Source organism: Haliotis rubra, unplaced genomic scaffold (assembly GCF_003918875.1).
Source record: "Haliotis rubra isolate DU_JTF1 unplaced genomic scaffold, ASM391887v1 Scf1052, whole genome shotgun sequence".
NCBI classification, from domain to species: Eukaryota; Metazoa; Mollusca; class Gastropoda; order Lepetellida; family Haliotidae; genus Haliotis; species Haliotis rubra.
The window spans coordinates 291414-316221 of record NW_025764951.1 but is presented as its reverse complement, the minus strand read 5'-3'; the positions used below and the strand labels follow the sequence as shown (position 1 = coordinate 316221).

Sequence of the window (24808 nt, the reverse complement as noted above, 5' to 3'; positions counted from 1 at the left end):
TGCATCTTATACATCGTTAGAAGCGCACTGGAAAGGCCTTTCAAATGCGTTATTGATATTAAGAATTCAACATTGCATAATGAATTTGTGCGGAAAACATCTTCCGCCGATAGCGCATTGGAGACGGAAATTATCATTATATACGGACATCTGAAGTACCTTTGCTCAGCGGCGCAAATGTGCATGTTATACATCGTTAGAAGCGCACTAGAAAGGCCTTTCAAATACGCTATAGATATTAAGAATCGAACATTGCATAATGAATTTATGCACAAAAAACACCTTCCGCCGATAGCACATGGCACACGGAAATGACCATTATACACGAACAAGACCTTTGCACAGCTGCGCAAATGTGCATGTTATACATCGTTAGAAGCGCACTGGAAAGGCCTTTCAAATGCGTTATAGATATTAAGAATCCAACATTGCATAATGAATTTGTGCGGAAAACATCTTCCGCCCATAGCGCATTGGAGACGGAAATTACCATTATATACGGACATCTAAAGGACCTTTGCGCAGCGGCGTAAATGTGCATGTTATACATCGTTAGAAGCGCACTGGAAAGGCCTTTCAAATGCGCTATAGATATTAAGAATCCAACATTGCATAATGAATTTATGTGGAAAACATCTTCCGCCCATAGCACATGGCACACGGAAATTATCATTATACGCGAACAAGACCTTTGCACAGCTGCTCAAATGAGCATGTTACACATCGTTAGAAGCGCACTGGAAAGGCCTTTAAAACGCGTTATAGATATTAAGAATCCAACATTGCATAATGAATTTATGTGGAAAACATCTTCCGCCCATAGCACATGGCACACGGAAATTATCATTATACGCGAACAAGACCTTTGCACAGCGGCGCAAAGGCGCTTGTTATACATCGTTAGAAGCGCACTAGGAAGACCTTTCAAATGCGCTATAGATGTGAAGAATCCAACATTGCATAATGAATTTATGCGGAAAACATCTTCCGCCAATATCACATTGGAGACGGAAATGACCATTATATACGGACATCTATAGTACCTTTACGCAGCGGCGTAAATGTGCATGTTATACATCGTTAAAAGCGCACTGGAAAGGCCTTTCAAATGCGTTATAGATATTAAGAATCCAACTTTGCATAATGAATTTATGTGGAAAACATCTTCCGCCGATAGCACATGGCACACGGAAATTATCATTATACGCGTACAAGACCTTTGCACAGCGGCGCAAATGTGCATGTTACACATCGTTAGAAGCGCACTGGAAAGGCCTTTAAAACGCGTTATAGATATTAAGAATCGTAATATGCATAATGAATTTAGGACAAAAAACACCTTCCGCCGATAGCACATGGGACACGGAAATGACCATTATACACGAACAACACTGGTACCTTTGCGCAACGGAGCAAATGTGCATGTTATACATCGTTAGAAGCGCACTGGAAAGGCCTTTCAAATGCGTTATAGATATTAAGAATCCAACATTGCATAATGAATTTATGTGGAAAACATCTTCCGCCCATAGCACATGGCACACGGAAATTATCATTATACGCGAACAAGACCTTTGCACAGCTGCGCAAATGCGCTTGTTATACATCGTTAGAAGCGCACTAGAAAGACCTTTCAAATGCGCTATAGATGTTAAGAATCCAACATTGCATAATGAATTTATGCGGAAAACATCTTCCGCCGATATCACATTGGAGACGGAAATGACCATTATATACGGGCATCTAAAGTACCTTTGCGCAGCGGCGTAAATGTGCATGTTATACATCGTTAGAAGCGCACTGGAAAGGCCTTTCAAATGCGCCATAGATATTAAGAGCAACTTTGCATAATGAATTTATGCGGAAAACATCTTCCGCCCATAGCACATTGGAGACGGAAATTACCATTATATACGGACATCTAAAATACCTTTGTGCAGCGGCGTAAATGTGCATGTTATACATCGTTAGAAGCGCACTGGAAAGGCCTTTCAAATGCGTTATAGATATTAAGAATCCAACATTGCATAATGAATTTATGTGGAAAACATCTTCCGCCCATAGCACATGGCCCATAGCGCATTGGAGACGGAAATTACCATTATATACTGACATCTAAAGTACCTTTGCGCAACGGCGTAAATGTGCATGTTATACATCGTTAAAAGCGCACTGGAAAGGCCTTTCAAATGCGTTATAGATATTGAAAATCCAACATTGCATAATGAATATTATAGCTGTCAAGGACCAACATCAGATATAGAAATAATTACCAAACGAAACAAGCACTGATTTTCGCTGATAGCGTCGGCACACCAGATGGGAAATGTCGCAGATGTACGTGTTATTCGTTTTTAGAAACAAATTTGAAAGGGCCCATATGCATTATAGATATTATGGATCGCACAACGGATGAAGGACGAAAAAAAGCGACATGTAGGTCGTTAGACACGAATTTGCATATAGACATTATAGCTGAAAACAAGAGACCTTATATATATATATACATTGTCATATAAATGAATGATAAACATTGCGAAATACACGTACGTCTACGTATCAAATAAGTTGCACAATGGTGATTTATAGCTCGTCGGAACCACCCCAAAGAAACTTTAAGAGCTATTCGTATTAACCAGCACTCACCACGTGGAGGTTGCTCTTTTAAGAGTGCCATTTTCATTTTCCTGCACCATTCCCACAACAGCAAGTTCGAACAGCGAACCCCTTTACTACTGTTGTATAAACCTAATGCGTCAATACTGACATTAGGTTATGGAATTACAGGTTATATCCTATTACTTCTAGCCTATAGTTGATTATGGTTTGATCATCTTTCCCTGTTTCTGTTACCTTTCCCTTCCCCTACCTTCCACTATCCACCTAATTTATTACCTTTTGGGCTTGATGAGTTTGCCTTTGCCTTTACTTTTGCCTTTTCCTTTCCCCTACCTTTGGGGTTTGGGGGCTGGGGCTGGGGCGCTGTTGGAATGGACGCCGAGGCAGGTTCCTCACCGTCGTTTGATGCACTAGCTGCTTGTTTGATGACACCGGCTACAAATGCACACTCACTAGCAGCCTGTAAGGGTGGTTTTTTACATAATATTTATCTACTGTTTTGGGGCCATGTGCAAGATAGTCACTGGCCATCTTACGTTTTGCATCATCATCGGGATGCTGCCTTGCCACTTCAGTCTCCAAAGCTTTTCGAACATCCGTGGCTGTAAATGTCTTACGTTTATTTCCCTCGTTGGGTTTAAAGAAACCTCTTTCGCCCTGGAAGCGGGCCAACTCGAGGGACATGTTACCCACTTCGGTACCATTGTCCACCTTTCTGAAGAAAGGCGACTTTTCCGGCTGGACATCTTCAGGCATGTCACCACGTATATACCGGCGGTAATCCCTGAACATGTTGTACTCCTCTTTGCACAAGGTTATGCTGACCAGGAAGCTCGTGGACGTCTTGTGGTCCATGAACGAAATTTGGTACCTGCCGCCAACGGATCGTGCCTTATCAAAGTCAGCCAACTTCATACAGGATGCCACCGAAGGTCTTTGGGCATGACCAAGTTGAATTATCCCACAGGACAGGTACCGCATCACCAGGCGCTGATCGTCATCGGATTGTCGATCTGCCTTGGCCCGATCCAGGATGTCCCTCACCTCCTGTCTGGTTGCAGGATCTGTGTATCCCTTTTGAGCAACGGAAATGGATGGTGGTTGCCTGGTTTCATCTCTGAATTCTGCAACAGATTTATGGGCTTCCTCGCGTTTATATTGTTTACTTACACCTGTATATGAACAATTTGTAGCACTTGTAAACCTACGCAAATTATCGCAAACCCTGGGTGACATTTTAACATATGTTTGACAGTAGGTGAGAAAGGATTTGACTGCTGCCATGTAATTTTTAATGGCACCTGCAGAAACCCCGTTTTGCGAAAATACCATGTTGAAATGATGTATTTCATCTACGTGCTCAAATATATCAAAATTGATACAAGCCATATTACTATTTGGGAATACCTGTTTTGGATAAAATAGAAAAACTTAGAAACGCGGCGACATGTGTCCCCAGCATTACGCCCTGCTTTTTTAAGAATATTGGTTAAATATTGCTTAAACCCTGAAAGTGTGGGTTCACTTTCAGGGAACCTATCATATAAGCCAGAGTTAGTTAGATTAGCCCTGACTGAGTTGTGTTGGTAATTATACCGAGTACCATTTCTGGTCGACCCAGTTAAACCAGTACTGGTACTCGGCATTGGGATTATTATTTGAAGGAGAGGCTACAGGTGCGTCCTCTCCTTGTATTGTGTGGCCAAAGTGTTTTAGTACCCTGATGTACTCAGGGATTTGTTTTTTGTTTATTGTGAATGTGCCACAAAATGCCAATAGAGCCGACATGGACACAAGCTGAGTAGCTGTATAAGACTCGCTTTGGCGGCGATTTTGGGCATGAATGGCGTTTATAGCAGCAGTAGAACTGATAGGATAACATTTTTTTAAAATGCGCAACGCCTTTGTAATATGTTTTGCACTTTTGACAAACCACTGATACATTTGTGGAAGGCATACTGGCAAAAGATTCACTGTACTATGTTTCTGGGAGCTACAGAAAAGGGCCTTGATGTCACAGTTTTGTACTTGGATATTTTAAGAACCCTATTTATGCTATGTATCAGTTTGATATATTGAGCAGCGTAGATGACTTATTAAAAACAAGCAAAAGGTAATAAAAGTAAAGTTCACTTGCCAATAGGGATCGTCAACGCCGACTGGTATTCGTCCACTAAGACACTCGGTCTGTGATGATGATATTGTGAGCATTCACTTATATTACCACGTCCCCGCCAGATAGCCAATGGAATGGTTTAGATGAAGGTCACTGTCATGTGACCAAGTCGGATGTTTTAAGGGAGAGGAGGAATTGTGAATTGCCCATCTCCATTCTATGCATGACGTCCATTTGAGGGGCAAGGGCACGCCAAAGGTGTGAATTGCCCATCCCAATGAAAACCAAGCATTCTATGCACATGGCCGAAATCAGTCGGGCGACAAGATTATAAAATCACAAAGCTGCTTATCAAAAAGAAGGATATCTTCACGGTGACGAAATTAAATTTGCTGATTAGTGGTACATCTCCGGAAATTACCTGCCACGCCTCAGACTAAACAGTAAACACAGCAGAGTGATGGACAGCTAATGAAGTGATAATTAGATTTACAGGAAGCTAGAGATGTGCATGTATATACAACGAATCCACGAGGACAGGTCAAACAGACGTTATAAAAACAATGATGATACGTAGATGTGATATATAGAGTGGGATATAAAGCTAATTAAGTGACAATAGAGGCGGCTTTTGTGATAAAGTATAGCTGTCATAACGCCGACGGGCCGACGGAGCATGCACGCCAGATCATAGATTTGATCCGGTTTCAGCAAAATATAACGGCGCGCAGTGCCCGACTATCAGGTGTGACTCGAATGCACATTATACCTTGGCAGAACCGCATTTTCAAGGGCTTTCTGATACACTAACATTATAAATAATAACACTACAGGTATTGCTGTTATGGTTAGATTCCAAACGCTTGTCCTTTTTAGTTATGTCAAGCATGTTCATTCCTGTATTGCTCAACTATCTAATGTCGCACAACAACATATTACATATTCCCAGAATCCCACATGAATGATCTTCCAAATGCACTATAGATGTAAATATTAACATCTATATTCCGCCAATCTATTTCACGTCCCTTATATTTTGCAGTTCGCACATTAATACTCATATAGCTCCACCACTGAATGTGCAACATGTGCGTATTATACATTGTCTAAAACACGCCTCAATAGGCTTTCAAACGCGCTATAGAAATGTATATTCTGAGGTGATGTGTAAGAATAGTAGCCGTTATATCACGACTGCGCGATGTTGGCGAAAATTGCTATATCACAGAAGAATTGAACTTCAGTAAAATTACACAAAACATCACGTCGGAGTTTCAATCTGGACTGGTTACCAGGGGCAGCACAATATTCACGTTTGCATATTTGGAGAGCGTTTCCCAAGGTTTCCAAGAACGTATAACATGCATAGATATGACAAAGTAGAAGGCTTGAAAAATGCCATGGCGCAGGCGACTTCCACCGGAGGCTGGGTGGAACAAGTTTCTTCCACCGGGGCCTACGTGGAAGAAAAACGCACAGCTTAAAATCACAGAAACCTTAATTGCTCGGCTATAAAGTTGCGTAAAAACAAACGGAAACATTCTCCGTGTAGCCACAGGACACATCTATCCAACGACGCGCGGCATGCGCGTGTAAGGCGATTTATGCAGCCCCCAAGGGAGCCGTGCTGAAATAGGTGATACAATCTGGGAGGGATGTACTCATGACCGCCTTCAGCCATTATTTAATATTAAACTTTTATATTTTATCTATATAACAATGTATGGTAGGAAACTAGATCCTTTCCAAAGATCAAGAGAGCCTCTAGGCGTCAGAGCCGTGCGCCAGTCGGTGACTATCACCAACAATCCCAGCAAGATAGACCAGAACCAAACGCTGCTGGTTAGATTCCCAAACCTTGGCGAGAATGACCTCATCGTACCAGGCACGGTTCGACTGACGTTCGGGGCGGTGGGGTAGCCTAGTGGTTAAAGCGTTAGCTCGTCACGCCAAAGGCCCGGGTTCGATTCCCCACATGGGCACAATGTGTTAAGCCCATTTCTGGTGTCCCCCGCCGTGATATTGCTGGAATATTGCTATGGATGATATGTGGGATGATAGTGCCCAGGCGTTCGGGGAGGATGACACCACATTCACGAACAACCCCTTAAGTGCTGAACTTGTACAGCCGGCCGTCGACGATTATTACGATGCAGTTGAAAAGAGAGACAACATGAAGCCGTTGGTACGAGATCATGCCAAGTTTACCATCGATAAGAAGGGCACGCTGCGATTGAAGGCTCACCCGGTGGTCGATACCATGTAAAAAGATGGGAAAGGACCGTATGCTTTGTCAACACTCACCAGTCGCCCTGGTGGGAGTCAACTGCTCCCTGATGAACTATGCTTCATAGATTATGGGGGCGCATGGCCTAAGCTTCCCCTTAAGGTCGTCCAAGATCTGCAAGCAGTCAGGCCCGAACTCAGTAATACCGGGGCCATACCCCAACGTGCCAAAGAAACATCGGACAGTCTCGACAAAATATTGGCCACATACCATGCCCACCCCTTGTCGGGCCTCGAATTTACCCTGAGGGAACTGCGAGGCCTAGACGAAGCCTTGAAACATGTACGCGGAGAACTCGTGAACAACATGGGGAAACTGAACAAAGTCGATGGGCACATCGCTCGCGAGAAAATAAAACTCGCCGAATCGGACGGTGATATGAAACGTCGTATCAAGGAGAGAATAAAAACTTGGAAGACGAGAGACGGACTCGGCTGGAATCCGCTTCCTCGAACCGGAAAGCCCTCCGATCCCAGATCAGTTGTGTACGGGAAACCATTGATCGAGTCCTAAATGAGGACACCACGTTGGCCAACAGGATCCGAATCCTCTTCCGAGAGCAAGGGATCACCATCGCCAGCATTCTGACTGCATTGGGCTTCATCATATCAACCCTGGTGGTATCATTGACGCCTGCCGGCGGCAGTGGCACACCAACACCCCCAAGTGGTGGGGGCGTCACTTTTACCCTGAGGGAACTGCGAGGCCTAGACGAAGCCTTGAAACATGTACGCGGAGAACTCGTGAACAACATGGGGAAACTGAACAAAGTCGATGGGCACATCGCTCGCGAGAAAATAAAACTCGCCGAATCGGACGGTGATATGAAACGTCGTATCAAGGAGAGAATAAAAACTTGGAAGACGAGAGACGGACTCGGCTGGAAACTGCTTCCTCGAACGGGAAACCATTGATCGAGTCCTAAATGAGGACACCACGTTGGCCAACAGGATCCGAATCCTCTTCCGAGAGCAAGGGATCACCATCGCCAGCATTCTGACTGCATTGGGCTTCATCATATCAACCCTGGTGGTATCATTGACGCCAGCCGGCGGCAGTGGCACACCAACACCCCCAAGTGGTGGGGGCGTCAAAGACTGGATAAAAAAACCATCTGAAATCCCTCGGGGAAGCCCTGGCTAAACTGGCTGGTAAGGCCGCCGAAGCCCTGCCCGGCATCCTGGGTAGCATCGTCTCGTGGCTGCTGAGCCATCTGGCTAAAACTGCCACATGGCTCGGCCAAAACCTGTGGGCAGCCATCGTCGCCGTGGTAGGGCTGGTGTACGTAGCGGCTAAGGAATTTTTAACCAAATGAGTCCCAAACCGGCCGCGACTCCACCAACTACCAGGGCGGTTTTACGGTCGATGTGCTGCTGATTGGATTGTGGGGATTGTGGCTGTGGGGGTGTTGGATGAACCCTAGGCTCTGGGGGTGGTACGACTATACCCATCGCCCCAGTATGTGTGGGTGGCGGGACGTGGGGGTGTTAACATCGGGGTTGACGCCCAACTTTTGGTCCCCCGTGGCTATGACTATTTCGTTGTTGTAGCCCACCACTTTTTTTACTCTCAGTTGCATATCGCTCGGAGCCATGTACAGTCCAATGTCGAATACGTAGTCGACTTACCGAGGATGTTGGAACGCGTTTGCGTCTGTGCACCCAACAGCGCCCACATGTACGTTCGAATGGAGTCGTTCAATCTGATAACACCGGCACGAGTGAACCCTTTCGACGTGTCCAGCATGAACATTTTCCAACCGTCTGCGGTTGACTGCTCCACTTTCTGGATGGTGAAAGCAACACCACCTTTAAAGTTCATACGGTCATCCCGCCATTCATTACTCGACAAAGCAAAGTCTTGGCGTAGTACATCTCGTTTCAGTAAATCATCACTGACTTCTTTCACGGGTCGGCCCCCATTATATGGAATACCCAACCCGTGGTTAGGCCCCGGCAAATGCCAATCTGTCTTCAGGTTTAGTTCGAATTCGTTGCAAATACGTTCGTAGGCCGGTCTATCGTATTGGTTGTGTACTGTGTCCCACGCCTCGTCCTGTGGGAGTGGAGCGCTGATCTCTTTGAGGATATGTCTGACCTGGTAGTACACGTGAAACATGAACACAGACTGACTCAGCGGTCCATGTCGAGTGTCGGCCAATGCCACACCACACCCCGTTGTAGCGCACCACACGGCGAAGTTGAGTTGATTCTGCCAGAACTGCATCGGGTTGTTGAAGCAAGAGTGGACTGCCTTGACATTAGTCACCGAAAGCTTATACCGGTCGAACACATCTATAAACTGGGCATCGAAATACATCCCAGCAGCGACCACGATCTTCATGTGGGGGAAATCTATGTCCAGTTTACGGCAAAACACTCCGTAAAAGTATTATATAATGAGTATATATACTCTAACATGTGCATAACACTTCCAGGAATAACGAGCGGCGAGGCCGTTCAGCTGATGCACGCGATCGATAACACGTCGGGTCAACTCGAAGTCGCACTCTGCGATATCACCTACCTACCGCGATGGGCTAACATCAACGCCAGCAACAACAAGCTGTTCGTTAGTGGAGCTCGCAGCCAGATAACTGACGGCTACTTCAGCGTGTGCTCACTAAGCGATGAGGTCTTCAAGCCCCTGGGAGCCGAACTCAAGATGAACAACTCAAACGGCACAGTGGTGTTAATCAATAATAGAAGAAACTCCTTGAGGCTCGGCCGACCATTGGCGAGGACACTCAGTATGTCGCCTGACGAGATAAAACCAACAACTACCGTCACAGGCACGAAGTTACCCGACCTAGTACCGTACCGAGCTGTGCATTCATCTCGGTCAGGTGAGCACAATGGACAACATTCAAGGGGTCAGCCTTCAACGATACTGAGAGCCGTACCGGTGAAAACGGAGAAATACAACGACGGCAGAACCGAGTCGTTTTCACCGCGCCAGTACAGGAGGTTAACCCGGGCAACCACAACATCCCTGAGCTGATAATATCGGTGTTAGATATAAATCATAATCCTGTGAATATAGGATACCTCAGCATAACACTGCACATAAAATGACCAGCGCACAAGGCCCCGGGATGAATTTGAAAAAATGCATCAATGCGACCTCCGACCTCGGGGACACACGCGGTTTCGACGACCCCAGAGTAGATGGTAAATTGTACGCCTTGCAACTGAAAAACAACATTTACAAACACGTTGAAGTCCCTTCCGGTGGAACACTAGGTGATATAGTAGATACCTCAAGAGCGGTCGTAAACACTCGGTACGCCCTAGTCAACACCGGTGATGGTAAATGGATAGTATACCCATCGTTCGGGGGCAAACTGTTCGACTTAGAAGATGTTGAGAGCACTACCGTGGCCTGAAACAAGCCATATACGCTCGTCTTCACCGAAGATGACAAGTGGGTGTTGTTACCCGCTAAAGACGACTGGTTTCTCAATATTAGGCTCGGCTCCCCCTACGTGTTCACGGATAACAAAGACAACTACCTAAACAAAGTCGTGAACAACGGAACCCAGCTCAGAGGCGTAGCATATTCATCAGCCCAGTTGCCAGTATGGCAGCCCACATGCTATCGAGTAAACCGGGAGTGCAAGACGTGACATTGCAGTTGGTGTCTGAATTCGCTGGCGTGGTCAACGTCCTGGCGAGCCTACCGCTGCCACTCTGATCATCAAAGTCTACCTAGGGGAACCATCGCAGGATGAAGTCGAAATCGTGAAGGGGGTCAAATTCGGGTGGGTGAAACGGCACCAGTATCAGATTTGCACTGCAGGTTTGCAGGTTTTACGTGCGGGTGGGCGTCGATTCCCACACCAGTCTGCAGGGGGTCATCATGGCCGTGGAAGACACGATATCACTAACCAAGATCTTCCTACCCGACAACATACACTTCATGGGGTTGAAGTGCAACCCTGAACTATTATAAGAAAAAAAATTGGAAACTATATTGTCATAGTATTATAGCAATGGCCAATCGTCCTCGACCCAACGCCGCGCTTAACGATCTAGGAGACACGGAGGGATTCGATCTGCCCGGCGAGGAAGATGCCTTGTATGCCCTACGCTTGAAAGGCAACGTGTATAGGTGGGCAGCAATAGTCGATCGCCCCAACGTCACACTTAACGATCTAGGATACACGGAGGGGTTCGATCTGCCCGGCGAGGAAGACGCCTTGTATGCCCTACGCTTGAAACGTAACGTGTATAGGTTGGCAGCAATAGTCGATCGCCCCAACGTCACACTTAACGATCTAGGAGACACGGAGGGGTTCGATCTGCCCGGCGAGGAAGACGCCATGTACGTCCTGCTATTTAGAGACGGCGTGTACATACGGCAGCCTCTGGCATCCTTTAAAGAACCCAAATGTCTGATCAACATAATCCTCATCTCACCTTACATCTCCTTAAACGAACATAGCAGTGTCACCGAAATTAAGAACACCGGCTTCACCTTCAGGTCTTTCACACTGAGTTATGGAAAGGTGCTAGCTTTCCCAATACCCCACCACCCGGGCAACCTGTTAATGTCATCCGTGGAGTCAGAGTTGAGGTCCGATACCGAATTAGTTATGGCACCAGGCTCCACACTCATCATAGAAGTCATGCTTAGGGGCGTTATTAAGGATTCAAGCCTGCGCCTTTTACCTGGGGTGACAGTACATTGGGATGCCCACGTATTAGACCCCATACGTTGCCGTATCGTCATACAATTGGGAGAATACCACTGAGATTACTGCCCCCCTCGATAAACCTGTCGTGGGTTAGTATAGACCAAAAGTTACCTATTGGCTTTTCCCGTATCTTCGTACACCCGAATCTAAACCTTATAAGCCTCAAGTACGTTGAACGACTATTAAAAAAAGCCCAATTAGAAAATATCTCATAAGATATATTATATGCACACAGGATGGGGCTATACCAAGTCGTAGAGGAAGTAGCGAAGACCCTGGAAACCGTAGACGGGTTCTGCTTGTGGCAGTTATGTGATGTAAAACACCAACTAGAACAAGACCGTGACACTCGGAAAGCACTATATAAGAAGTACCATAGACCTTTCAATACCGTAGACGAGACTGATACTGCCCTTATGGCAACCAGCATGGGACTAGGGGCGGCAGGTGTTGGGTTGTTAGCCACCATAGTGGCCACACCTATAGTGCTAGGAATTGAAATAACAGCTGGGGTGGTAGGGGTGGCAGGGTTGGTGTTTAAGTTTGCATCCCGCAGACTGCATCGCAAGGCACTGAAACACGACGAGATCAGGGTTCTGGACGAAGCAAAGCTGAACACGGTAAGTGAGCATATTTCCACGGCACTCACTGACAGTAAGATCTCAGAGGAGGAATTCCGCTCAATCCTCTCTGAACTCGACAAGTACCGTAAGATGAAACAAGAAATCCGGTCAAAGTCTCGTAAGTCTGCTATCAGTGAAGACGAGAAAAAAAAGTACATAGAACAGGGGGTACGAAAAGCCCAGCAAGCCTTTATTACGAACACCAAAGAGATCAAAGGCGATTCACATTAAACTGTTTCATCGAGGTCAACGTGACATAGAGCTATCACGTGATCAGTAAGTGGCACGTGGGGTCGGGAAGTTAACTGGGGCTCAAAAGTAGTAGATATACTGGGGCGAGATCTAAAGGCCTGACAAAAGCTGTATTTGTGAAATAAAGCTTTGCAGAGGCTTTTGTTGGACTTGATCTCGGACTATCATTATATCTACTACTCAAGCAGAAGGTATGCTCCCAACTTATTATCGGCGCGAATGTACTTACAGAAGTGAAAACCGGTTTGGTTGAAGGCGAGCACCCAATGAAGTACCCATTTTCAACTGTATAACATGTGGACATACATGGTAAACATCTACTAGAGCATTATATTATACAAACATGAGTTATGGTAGCCATTAGTTTGACATCGTGTCAGCGCATACATAATCCGTTATAATATGTCAATAGCTCTGCATATGTCTGATGACTGTCGACTTGTGCAATGTGTTTGATGAATGCCGATATGTGCCATGTGTCTGATGAATGACGACATGTGTCATAAAACTGTTGACTGCCAACATGTCATGTGTCTCTTGACTACCGACATGTGTCATGTGTCTGATGAATACTGACATGTGTCACGTGTCTGTTGACTGCTGACATGTCATGTGTCTGATGATTGCTGCCCTCATGATGATTGCTATGTCTCATGACTGCCGACATGTGTTATCTTACTGCCGACATGTGTCCTATGTCTGATGACTCAGGATATGTGTCATATGTCTGAAGAATGCTGACAAGTGTCATGTGGAGGTTTACTGACGACATGTCATGTGTCTGTTGACTGTCGACATGTGTCATGTGTCTGATGAATGCTGACATGTGTCATGTGTCTATTCACAGCCGACATGTCATGTAATGTTGACTGCCGACATGTGTCATGTTTCTGTTGACTGCGGAAATGTGGCATGTGTCTGATGACTGCCGACATCTGTTATGTGTCTGATGAATGCTGACATGTGTCATGTGTCTAATGACTGCCGACATGCCATGTGTGTGTTGACTGCCGACATGTGTCATGTGTCTGAAGAATGCTGACATGTGTTATGTGTCTGTTGACTGACGACATGTCATGTGTCTGTTGATTGCCAACATGTGTCATGTGTCTGATGACTGCCGACATGTGTCATGTGTCTGTTGATTGTCGACATGTGCCATGTGTTTGTTGACTGCCGGCATGTGTCCTATATCTGTTGATTGCCGACATGTGTCATGTGTCTGTTGACTGCCGACATGTGTCATGTGTGTGTTGGCTCCCTACGTGTCATGTGTCTGTTGACTGCCGACCTGTGCAATGTGTCTGTTGACTCCCGACCTGTGTCACGCGTCTTTTGCCTGCCGACATGTTTCATGTTTCTGTTGGCTCCCTAAGTGTCATGTGTCTGATGACGGCCGACATGTGCAATGTGTCTGTTGACTCCCGACATGTGTCATTCGTCTGTTGACTGCCGACATGTGTCATGTGTCTGTTGACTGCCGACATCATGTCTGACTGCCGACATGTGTCATGTGTCAGAAGAATGCTGACATGTGTTATGTGTCTGTTGACTGACGACATGTCATGTGTCTGTTGATTGCCAACATGTGTCATGTGTCGACATGTGTCATGTGTGTGATGACTGCCGACAAGTGTCATGTGTCTGTTGATTGCTGATATGTGCCATGTATCATATTACTGCCGACATGCGTCATGTGTCTGATGACTGCCGATGAGGTTTATGTGTCATGACTGCCGACAAATGCTTTCTTCATTGCCCTGACCCATGTCCCTGTCCTACTTAAATGCCTAACTCTTCCTTATTTCACTAGCTTTGGATCCAGTAGTTTCTAAATGCCTAGCTCTGGTTCACAACACTGACGCCAGACAACCCCTTGATAATGGTCGTCTTGGTGACAATCAATACTAGACACAACATTGAATAATGCATTAGCTTCTTTGAAAATAAAATCGAAAATAGGATTGTTGTTATACAATTAGGCGGTCTCTACGCAGTGGTAGCAGTCGCTACAGTATACCTGCTTCACGCTGTATGCACCGCCATCGGGCTGGGGACAGACATATTATCTAATATACGAAAATCCGAACATAACCATCAACATCATGAGCGATTATCAGGAGGGGACTTACCTGTGACACAATCGGGTTACACTGACTGGAATCCATCAATCGGACGTGAGTACTGTGTGTATTCTACACTAGCCATTGCATCTCAGTGTAGAACTTGGGTACAAGTGAGCACTGTTCCTTAATATTGGTTACGTATTATTATAATCAAGCTATACGCCCGTGTTTGGGAATTTGATTGTACCCGTAATGAGAAAATGTATAGTTATCATCAGTAGTATTGTTGGTGGAAGTACAAGCTGCTCTGCCGGATCCGTGATTAATATGCACGAGAACTCATTCATCTGATAATGAATGCATGACGTCACAGGTCAGAACGGTGAATGAGCCCTTGTTTCATTTAATTCGGTCGTGTTTTTTTGCATGAAACCTTTCATGAAGCGAAAACAAAGCATAGTTCAAATGATGCGCGCAATAACGAGGTAGTTATGTCACCCTGAATTGTATATAACACTGAATTACACGAATGCACTTGGATTTATAAAACTCGTGCTCTCCAGAGCGTGCGACCTACTTTGTTGAATAAAGAGAACTTTATATTCAAAATGTTAATACAGGGTGTGACTTGAAACTATTGAAATCAATTTGTGTCTGATGACTGCCGACCTGTGTCATGTGTCTGTTGACTGCAGACAAATGCGGTGTTCATTGCCCTGACCCATGTCCCAGTACTTTCTAAATGCCTAACTCTGGTTCATCACACTGACGCCAGACAACCAGTCAATAATGGTTGTCTTGGTGACAGCCAATACTCGACACAACACTGGATAATGCATTGGCCTACAAAAGCCTTGTGCTTCTTTGAAAATGAAAGCGAAAATAGGATTGTTGCTTTACAATATTAGGCGACCTCTACGCAGTGGTAGCAGTCGCCTCAGTATACATGCTACACGCTGTATGCACCAACCTCGGGCTTAGGACAGACACATCATCCAATATACAAAAATCCAAACATCACCATCAGCATCATGAGTGACTATCAGGTGGGGACTTAACTGTGACACAATCGGATGACACTGACTGGAATCCATCAATCGGACGTGAGTACTGTGTGTATTCTACACTAGCCATTGCATCTCAGTGTAGAACTTGGGTACAAGTGAGCACTGTTCCTGAATATTGGTTACATATTATAATCAAGCTTTAGGCCCGTGTTTGGAAACTTGATTGTACCCGTAATGAGAAAAAGAGAAACCGTTACAGTCAATCAGTTTACTGTTGTGTACAATATAGAATACAAATAACAAAACAGTGGTTTTGTGTACAACATTGATAAATCATAAACAGCAATGCATTGCATATAGATTTAGGATAATCAGAATACATGAAATATATACAAACAACTTAAATAAGGAGTGTTAATATTTATTATATTTAAGGAGAAGCTAGATACATAGGGGATATAACTAAAGGTGAAGCTGAGCACACTTTCATGTCTAGAGAGAGAGCATTACGTAATGTAAGTGAAAATGAATGTAATATGCTTGGATAATAATATCTGAAATAAGTTCAATAAATGTGGATAGATATGTACACAATGCATATTTATCGTCAGTAGTATTGTTGGTGGAAGTACAAGCTGCTCTGCCGGATCCGTGATTAATATGCACGAGAATTCATTCATATGATAATGAATGCATGACGTCACAGGTCAGAACGGTGAATGAGCCCTTGTTTCATTTAATTCGGTCGTGCTATTTTGCATGAAACCTTTCATGAAGCGAAAAAAAGCACAGTTCAAATGATGCGCGCAATGACGAGGTAGTTATGTCACCCTGAATTGTATATAACACTGAATTACATGAATGTACCTGGATTTAAAAAACTTGTTCTCGCCAGAGCGTGCGACCTACTTTGTTGAATAAAGAGAACTTTATATTCAAAATGTTAATCGAGGGTGTGACTTGAAACTATTTTTGATGCAATTATGGAAATATGCTGTATAGAATATAAAATATTCCACGTTCGAGTGATTATCAGGTGGGGACTTACCTGTGACACAATCGGATGACACTGACTGGAATCCATCAATCGGACGTGAGTACTGTGTGTATTCTACACTAGCCATTGCATCTCAGTGTAGAACTTGGGTACAAGTGAGCACTGTTCCTTAATATTGGTTACGTATTATTATAATCAAGCTATACGTCCGTGTTTGGGAACTTGATTGTACCCGTAATGAGAAAAAGAGAAGCAAGCAGTTTACTGTTGAGTGGAGTGGTTTTGCGTAAGATATTGCGTAAATCTTCTGGCGCAATAAGCACAAATGCACATGGGTATAAAAGACCACAATTTCCAAACTGTTAATCACCAGTTTAAGTGAGAATTCAACCGTGATTGACCCTGTTGACCATCCCACGTTTGACACTGGGACAACGAGAAAGAGCAATGGGTTACTTGAATGCTGGATGGTCGACTCGGGAAGTGGCTCAAACACATTCAACTGCCATCGTTCCACAATCGTCAGACTCCGCCAAGGCCCGGCACACTAGACTTACCCGTCAACGTCAGTAGCATTAGGAATGGGTTCCTGCAGCAGGGGTCTACTATAGGGTTATTTGTGTCTAAATCAGGCTCCCTTGGATGGTGAAAAACTGGTGTGTTGGATGGCGGACCATGGTTGGATGTGTCCTTTATTTGAAGTATATTTTCTTGATATATTATGTATGTATGTAGGGGATGAGTTTTGCATTGAAGTAAAAGATGATTGATCTGCGTGAAGTTTTCCTTCAGAAACGGGAGGGATTCGAACGCCAAAACTCTGTCTCTACTGTCCGCATGTTACCTTTACACCAGCAGACTTGCTCTACCACTGAATGTGCATTAAAGCTATGTATAGCTCATACGCCTTCCGTCAGCGGTAGACATGATTATAACATAACGTGTGGGTTTACCTCTAATGGTGTTAATAATTGGACCGGTAGTGTTGTCTTTTCGTTTTGTTGATATAGCCATACAGCAGCTGTGATACCCACGAAATCGACGGTTGGGTAATCATCGGTTTATGATGCGTGCTCACCCCGGCGGCTACTTTTTTCAGATTCTTGGGTTTTCTTCATTATGGTATCAATTACTTGGGGGGTCTCCTCCGCAGGTGTCGAGGTTGTTTTGATGTTCAGTTCCATCATCTTTTATATCATTAGTCAAACATTCATGTTTAAATTGACAATGCTTCGCTGTAACGATCGCCGGGGTGAACATACCATATCAGAGATACAACTGAGGGTGTTCAAGGCGTGACCGATAAACGGATCCGCGTCAAGATCTTCGCACACATAAAGTCGACACTCCGGTGGAATGGGAAGCAGAGACGAAGTTATAACAGTCTAGAATTGCGTTGTAGCTGACCGTATGGTTTTCGTCATTTCAGCACCAAATTGTGCTTCGTATTTCGCGTACAGTTTATTGACGTCTCCATCGGACATGTTATAAATTTTATCTGTGGTGATGTTTTCACCCAAGTATTGTTTCCCCTTCCCACCCACGGCGAGGCCCACGAGTCTTTTTCGTTTAGTCCTGACGTGGGAGGATACATCTTCTTCCTCAGATAACATTTGCTCGAGCATGTTGTCTAACTCCATCTTATAATAGATCAATCGATTTTTTAATCTAACATAATAAAATCCGGCATAACCCAAACAGAACGATATGAATTTCAGGTGAAACATCACGAGAATTTCAAACGTCGTCATGGTTTTTTATATGGGAAAGGTTATCGTGTATACATTTAATTTGCTGAGCAGGTTGCTTGATTTCGCTGAGTGTTGCTTAGCTTACACACCACATAGGCCACGAGTTAGTCTGTTTTCAGCACGAGTTTGGCGTGTTTCATTTCGGCTAACAATGTTCTCAGGCATTCTTGCTCGGGTTTGGTGGCAATCACGTTATTTTCTCTTAAACATTCCTCGAACGAAGCCCTATCCTTGCAGTGAAATAAGGCGACCCATCGCATCTGTTCCCTGAGGTCTTTTAGGACCGAGTTGAATTTTTACGTGAAGACCTAAATGCTGTGTTTCATTTGACGTCCCGAAAACGCTAAATTCGACAACATATCTCGCTTTTTGGTAATTTCTTTATTTTTCGCGCTGCAATCGTCTAGGATAAACAGCATCAATTATGCCTCGAACTTCTCGTGAAAGTTGAGTTGAGTTGAGTTGGGCTTTACGTCACATCGGCATTTTGTCCAGCCATATAGTGATGAGAACAAGTCTGCATTAATATACATTGTAAGTAAAAAGTGGTTTCGTTTCAAAGACACACATTCGTTACATTGTCATTTTGGAACAGAATGTCATAGCACTAAATTGGAAAGCAGGTAAATTCATTAGTGACATTACACAGTTACAATTTATGATATAGATCATATAGATCCCTCAGGTAGTTCAGTATCAGATGAGCGCTCACGCTGGAGAACAGATCTTTCAGATTGGTTGTGTGATAATGCGAGTCCCTTGCAGATGTAAAGTCCACACAGTCAAGCAGAATATGCTTGACGGTGAAAGCCTCATCGCAGGAGAGACATATGGGGGGTCCATCCCCATCCGTTTTTAGCAGATAGTCATGTGTAAATCGACTGTGGCCAATATGACATCATCGTAAAATTACTTCATCACGTCTTGACTGGCATCCCAAGTAGGTATAACCGATTGTTGGCTTCAATTCATGGAGTTTGTTTCTTCCTACTTGAGTGTCCCACCATTTTTGCATCAGGTCCCGAGTATAGCTTCTGATAGTGGGTTTGAAATCACTGTACGGGATTAGCAGTGGAGATAGGGGCTTTTCAGAAGCTGCTTTTGCTGCAGCATCGGCCTTAGTGTTACCTGCTATGCCGACGTGACCGGCAACCAGCAGGGGACGATGTCATATTGGCCAGTAGAAAGGTCGTTGTACAGTTCTAGTATGTCCAGGATGATTGGGTGACTTGAAGTCACGTTTAGAAGTGCTTGAAGGCAGGATAATGAATCTGTAAAAACGATGAAGTTTTTGGACTGATTTTGCTGTTGAATGTAGGTCAAAGCTTTGGCTTCAGCGGTGAAAATGGAACTGTTGTCGGGGATCCTAGAGGAGACAGTCTTGGATCCAATGAATGTAGCACTGGCAACTTGGCCATCGTCCTTGGATCCATCTGTGAAAATGGATCTGTGAGTGTTATACTTCGAACGTAACTGGTTGTATTCCTGTTGGAACACCAAGGGATTTGTTTCAGACTTTTTGAGTTTGGTGAGGGTAAGATCGACCTTTGGTTTCACCATTTGCCATGGTGGTGAGGACAGAAGTCGGTATGCTGCAATGATGTTGAGATCAATTTTAGCTGCAGATATGTGTGGTTTGATCCTGATTCCAAGTGGTGGAACCAGGCTTGGCAGTTTAGGAAATAAGTTTTCATAGAGCGGGTCGAAAACACAATTGTATGCTGGATTGGACTCATTTGAACGTAATTTAGTGATATACTGCAGTGAGAGTTTAATGCAGCGTTGTTCAAGGGAAGGTTCATTGGCCTCCGCATATAGACTGTCTACCGGAGAGGTCCTAAAAGCTCCCAGGCAGAGCCTCAGCCCTTGGTGGTGGACAGAGTCTAACTTTTCTATATTGCTTTTGCAGGCTCCATCGTAGACAATGGCGACATAATCTAGTTTACTGCGAACTAATGATCTGTACAAGTGAAGGAGGGTGGTCTGATCCCCTCCCCACTCTGAATTTGAGACTACTTTTAGCAAGTCTAGAGCCTTCAAGCACTTTGTTTTCAAATATTTTATGTGTGGTAAGAATGTCAGGTGGCGGTCGAATATGAGTCCAAGGAATTTGGCCTCTTCTACTACCTTGATGGGAGTACCATCTAAAGTTAGGTCTGGATCCTTGTGTGGTTTGTATTTACGACAAAAGTGAATACAATTTGTTTTGGATTTTGAAGACTTAAAACCATTTTCATTGGCCCATTTTTGGATTTTGTTAAGGTAGAGTTGTAGCTGCCTTTCTATTGCGTGCATGTTCTTACCACGACATGAAATATTGAAGTCATCCACGAAAAGGGACCCGTCAACGCAACTGTTCAGAACGTTAGTGAGGCAGTTAATTTTGATGCTAAAAAGTGTGACAGACAGGATGCTGCCTCGGGGGACGCCCTGATCTTGGTGGAAATAGTCAGACAGTGTGGAACCCACCCGAACTTGAAATTGTCTGTTATTTAAAAACTGAGATATAAATTGAGGTAGTCTACCCCTCAATCCAAACTCGTGTAAATCTTTTAGGATACCATGTTTCCACTTTGTATCATATGCTTTTTCTAAGTCGAAAAAGATAGATACGGTATGTTGTTTGTTGACAATGGAGTTTTTGATGAATGATTCGAGACGCACCAGATGGTCAATGGTACTTCGGTTTTTTCGGAAACAACATTGGAGGTCACTGAGGAGGTTATTGGTCTCCAAGTACCAGATTAATCGATTGTTGACCATGCGCTCCATGGTTTTGCAAACGCAGCTAGTTAGTGATATAGGACGGTAGTTTGAGGGATCAGTATGATCGCGGCCGGGTTTTGGTATAGGGATGATAATGGCATTGTGCCACGAAGGGGGGAAGTGTCCGGATGTCCAGATGTCATCAAATATATTTAGGAGTGTTTCCAAGCCTGTGTCAGGGAGGTGTTTCAGAGGCTGATAATGGATTTCATCAGCTCCTGCCGCAGTGTCGTGGGCCTGTCCTAGGGCAGTACGTAATTCATGGAGGGAAAACGTTTCGTTGTAATCCTCCCCATTATCAGAGTTAAAATTGACTGGTTTCTTGTTGGGTTTGGTATTTCTGGAACTGAGGGTTATAATTTGATGAGGAGGAGTGGTTTGCCAAAGTTTCGCCAAGTTTGTTTGCAATTTCAGATTTATTTGTTAGGAGGGAGTCACCATCTTTCAGGTATTGAACTCCTGATTTTGACCCTTTGCCCTTAATCTTTTGAATTATGTTCCACACCTTGGACATGGGTGTGCGGGAGTTGATTTTTGACACATATTTTCTCCATGACCGGCGTTTAGTTTGTTTGAAGGTACGTTTTGCCCTGGCATTTGTCATTTTAACAGCATTCAGGTTATGCACTGTAGGATGTTGTCGGAAATATTTTTCCGCCTTCTTCCTATTTTTCCTAGCTTGTTTGCAGTTTGTATCAAACCATGGTTTGCGTATGTGCAGGTTTGCAGAGGACTTTGGAATAGTTATGTCTCAGATGGCATTTAGGACGTCTGAAAAATGTTCCATGGGGTCAGGAACATTCCTGAAATTGTCCGGCTTAAGTTTTTCTGAACATAGGGTTTGGAATAAAGGCCAATTGGCCTTAGTAAAATTCAATCTTGTTGATGGTGGTTCATCCGTGGGGTTGATAGGAGTAAGAATTGTTGGGAAGTGGTCGCTTCCACAAAGGTCGTCATGGACCGACCATTCGAACTCATTTAAAAGATTAGAATCTGTAAGTGATAGATCGAGAGCGGAGTATGATCCAGTGGCAGGATGGAGGTAGGTGTTTGATCCATCGTTGAAGATGCATACATCATTATTGGAGAGAAACTCTTCAAGGACCTTTCCCTTACTATTTGTATCAGTACTCCCCCATAGGGGGTTATGGCCGTTGAAGTCGCCCATGATTATGCAGGGCTTTGGGAGTTGATCGTATAAGTTCTGAAGATCTGATAGGCAGACAGTTGAGGTGGAAGGGAGATAGAGGGAACATAGTGTAAACCCTATGTTCAGAGTTATGAGGACAGCAACAGTTTGTAGGTTGGTGTTAAGTGGAACAGGGCTATGGAGGGTGCCCTGCCTCACCAGGATAGAAGTGCCTCCTGTAGCTTTTACACCGGGAGGAGAAAAGGAGTGGTAGGAACTGTACCGACGGATGTCAAATTTATCAGTCCTTTTTAGGTAGGTTTCTTGGATGGTTTGAAGTCTTGAATCAATAACTGTAATTCATGATAATTATTCTTAAGTCCTCTGCAATTCCATTGGATCATGTTTTGTGGATTCATGGTGCTTCCACTGGTGACATGTCGCGTGAACGTGAGAAAGCGTTTGATGAACTCCTATTGGTGTCTGGTGGAGATGAAATTACATCCATATCCAGAGGGCCAAAGGAGTTATGGACCTCGATGGGGACCTCTGAGGGAGAGGTGGCCTTTGGTTTTGTGTTTGGCGGTTGTTCAAGTTGCTTTAGTCTCTCTATCCTCTTTTTTCCCCTTTTTCTGCGCGCAGTTTCTGTTTCTGGTTTTGGCATTTGTTCTGGCGTTTGTGATTCAGAGGTTTTGACTTTTGGCGTTGGAGGTGAAGTGGCTGAGATGGACTCAGTTGTGTTGAGTTGTCGTGTGAAAGGCCCGCAACCAGTCATGTAAATGTACTCCGGGTCAATTGTATACACCAATGCGTCGTTCATCACCCGCGCTCTCTGTGTGTACATTTTATCGACGTGTATAGTAGGGCAAAGAATCGTGATATGATCGAACGCATCCCAATAATACCCTTCCAGCATATCCAATACAAAAACAGTCTTCCCACACCCCGTCTGACCGCACATATGGCGCAATGCGGCTCCAGGGGCAGTTCAATATCGAACTTAATAGATGGCTTGCAAACTTCTTCCATCTTGTATGTTTCGTTGCACATCCATAAGCATGTACAAATAGGTTGAATTTAATTTCTTGGTAATTTGGACCGTGATCCCTTTGCTGCTGTTGTCGATGCTATGTCCGTGAAGCTGATCATCGTCCGTGGATAGCATGTCCAACCACAACGCGTACTTGGTCATAAGGTTGTCCTAGTGTCATGGAGGCGAGACCGAGATCCTTGATGATCCTTCCGGTAAGTGCTTGATCGCTGGTAATGTTTTGATCTCGTCCCACTGTTGGTAGGCTCGCATGCCTTGGCTGAACAGCTGGTTGGGCATGCCCTCGAAGGTCACTTCTACTTTGGTAATCTTGGGGTTCCAATATTTTTTAACTCTTTCACACGGTGTAAAATCTTCCACTGGAATTATCAAAATACCCTTCATCGATCGAGTGGGTACGTTCAGATTGATATTACACAACATATTGCTTTTATTCCCGATGATCTTCCGATGACGATTGTACAAGATGGCTAACGTTCCCGAATACTGGTTGCGAATTTGTCGAAGCAATTCTGGATTCGTGACCTTGTTGAAGTCCAATGAAATATTGTCGATGGTATAGCTGCCCCTGCTCCCCATAAATACAACTTGGCTATAATCATTAAACGTGAGTTTGTATTCCAGCCTATCGCCCAGCGTGGCTTGGTAAAACAGCATGTTACCCTCCAGTAGTTTGAAGTCAAGTGGATTGCAAAATCGTTTCCCTAATGCCTCGGCTATAGCCTTATGTTTCCTTGATATAGCTGCGAGATAGGCTTATTCAAAGACATACCCCACACGTAACCGAGTCGAGGGACAATCGACTGGACAAATGCCTTGGTAACATAAAAACACATCACTGTCGTTGATGCTCAGGATCTCGTCCTCGCTTATTTGTATCTGAAAAGATAGGCGAGCTGTCCCGGGGACAGTGACGTTGTTCACGCCCAGGTTGGGGAATCGAACCAACAGCGTTTGGTTTTTGTTGGTCGTGCTCAGATTATTGGTGATGGTCACCGACTGAAGCACGGCTTTGACCCCAAAGGGTTCCCTCAATCTTCAGAAAGGGTTTAGTTTTTGTCCGTATGCCAACGACATCGTTTATATTGAAAGTATGTTTTATATCTTTAATATAACAGAATTATGGCCGAAGGTGGTGAAAATATTCCAATGGACGATTTGGGTGGTGATAGAAACCCCAATGTACAAGACGGCTCCTTATAATTAACGGGTGCAAGCATAGGCCATACCCTGTTAAAGACGACCGTGGATGGTTATTACAATACACTAAGACAAAATGAAAATCTCGCTCCTTTTTTTACGCGATTATTCTAAGTTCAAAATCGATGATCTCGGGATACTGCGACTGAAAGATGCTCCAGACCTCGATCTCATGCATTTCCGTACCAGAAAACCTCTCGTCTTGTCCATGCTGGCCAGTCGCCATGGTGTTGACTTTATCCGCGATC

General features: G+C 44.4%; 1 protein-coding gene across 2 annotated transcripts in view; it reads left to right on the top strand.

Annotated features, from left to right (window-relative positions):
- Positions 1–16689: 16689 nt before the first annotated feature.
- The window catches only part of LOC124276579, a 32199-nt gene continuing 24080 nt past the window's right edge, over positions 16690–24808 (top strand). For both annotated transcript variants that reach the window (XM_046712230.1, XM_046712236.1), the window contains exon 1: positions 16690–16759. The gene's annotated coding sequence lies outside the window, so the exon portion shown is untranslated. The remainder of the gene's footprint in view (positions 16760–24808) is intronic.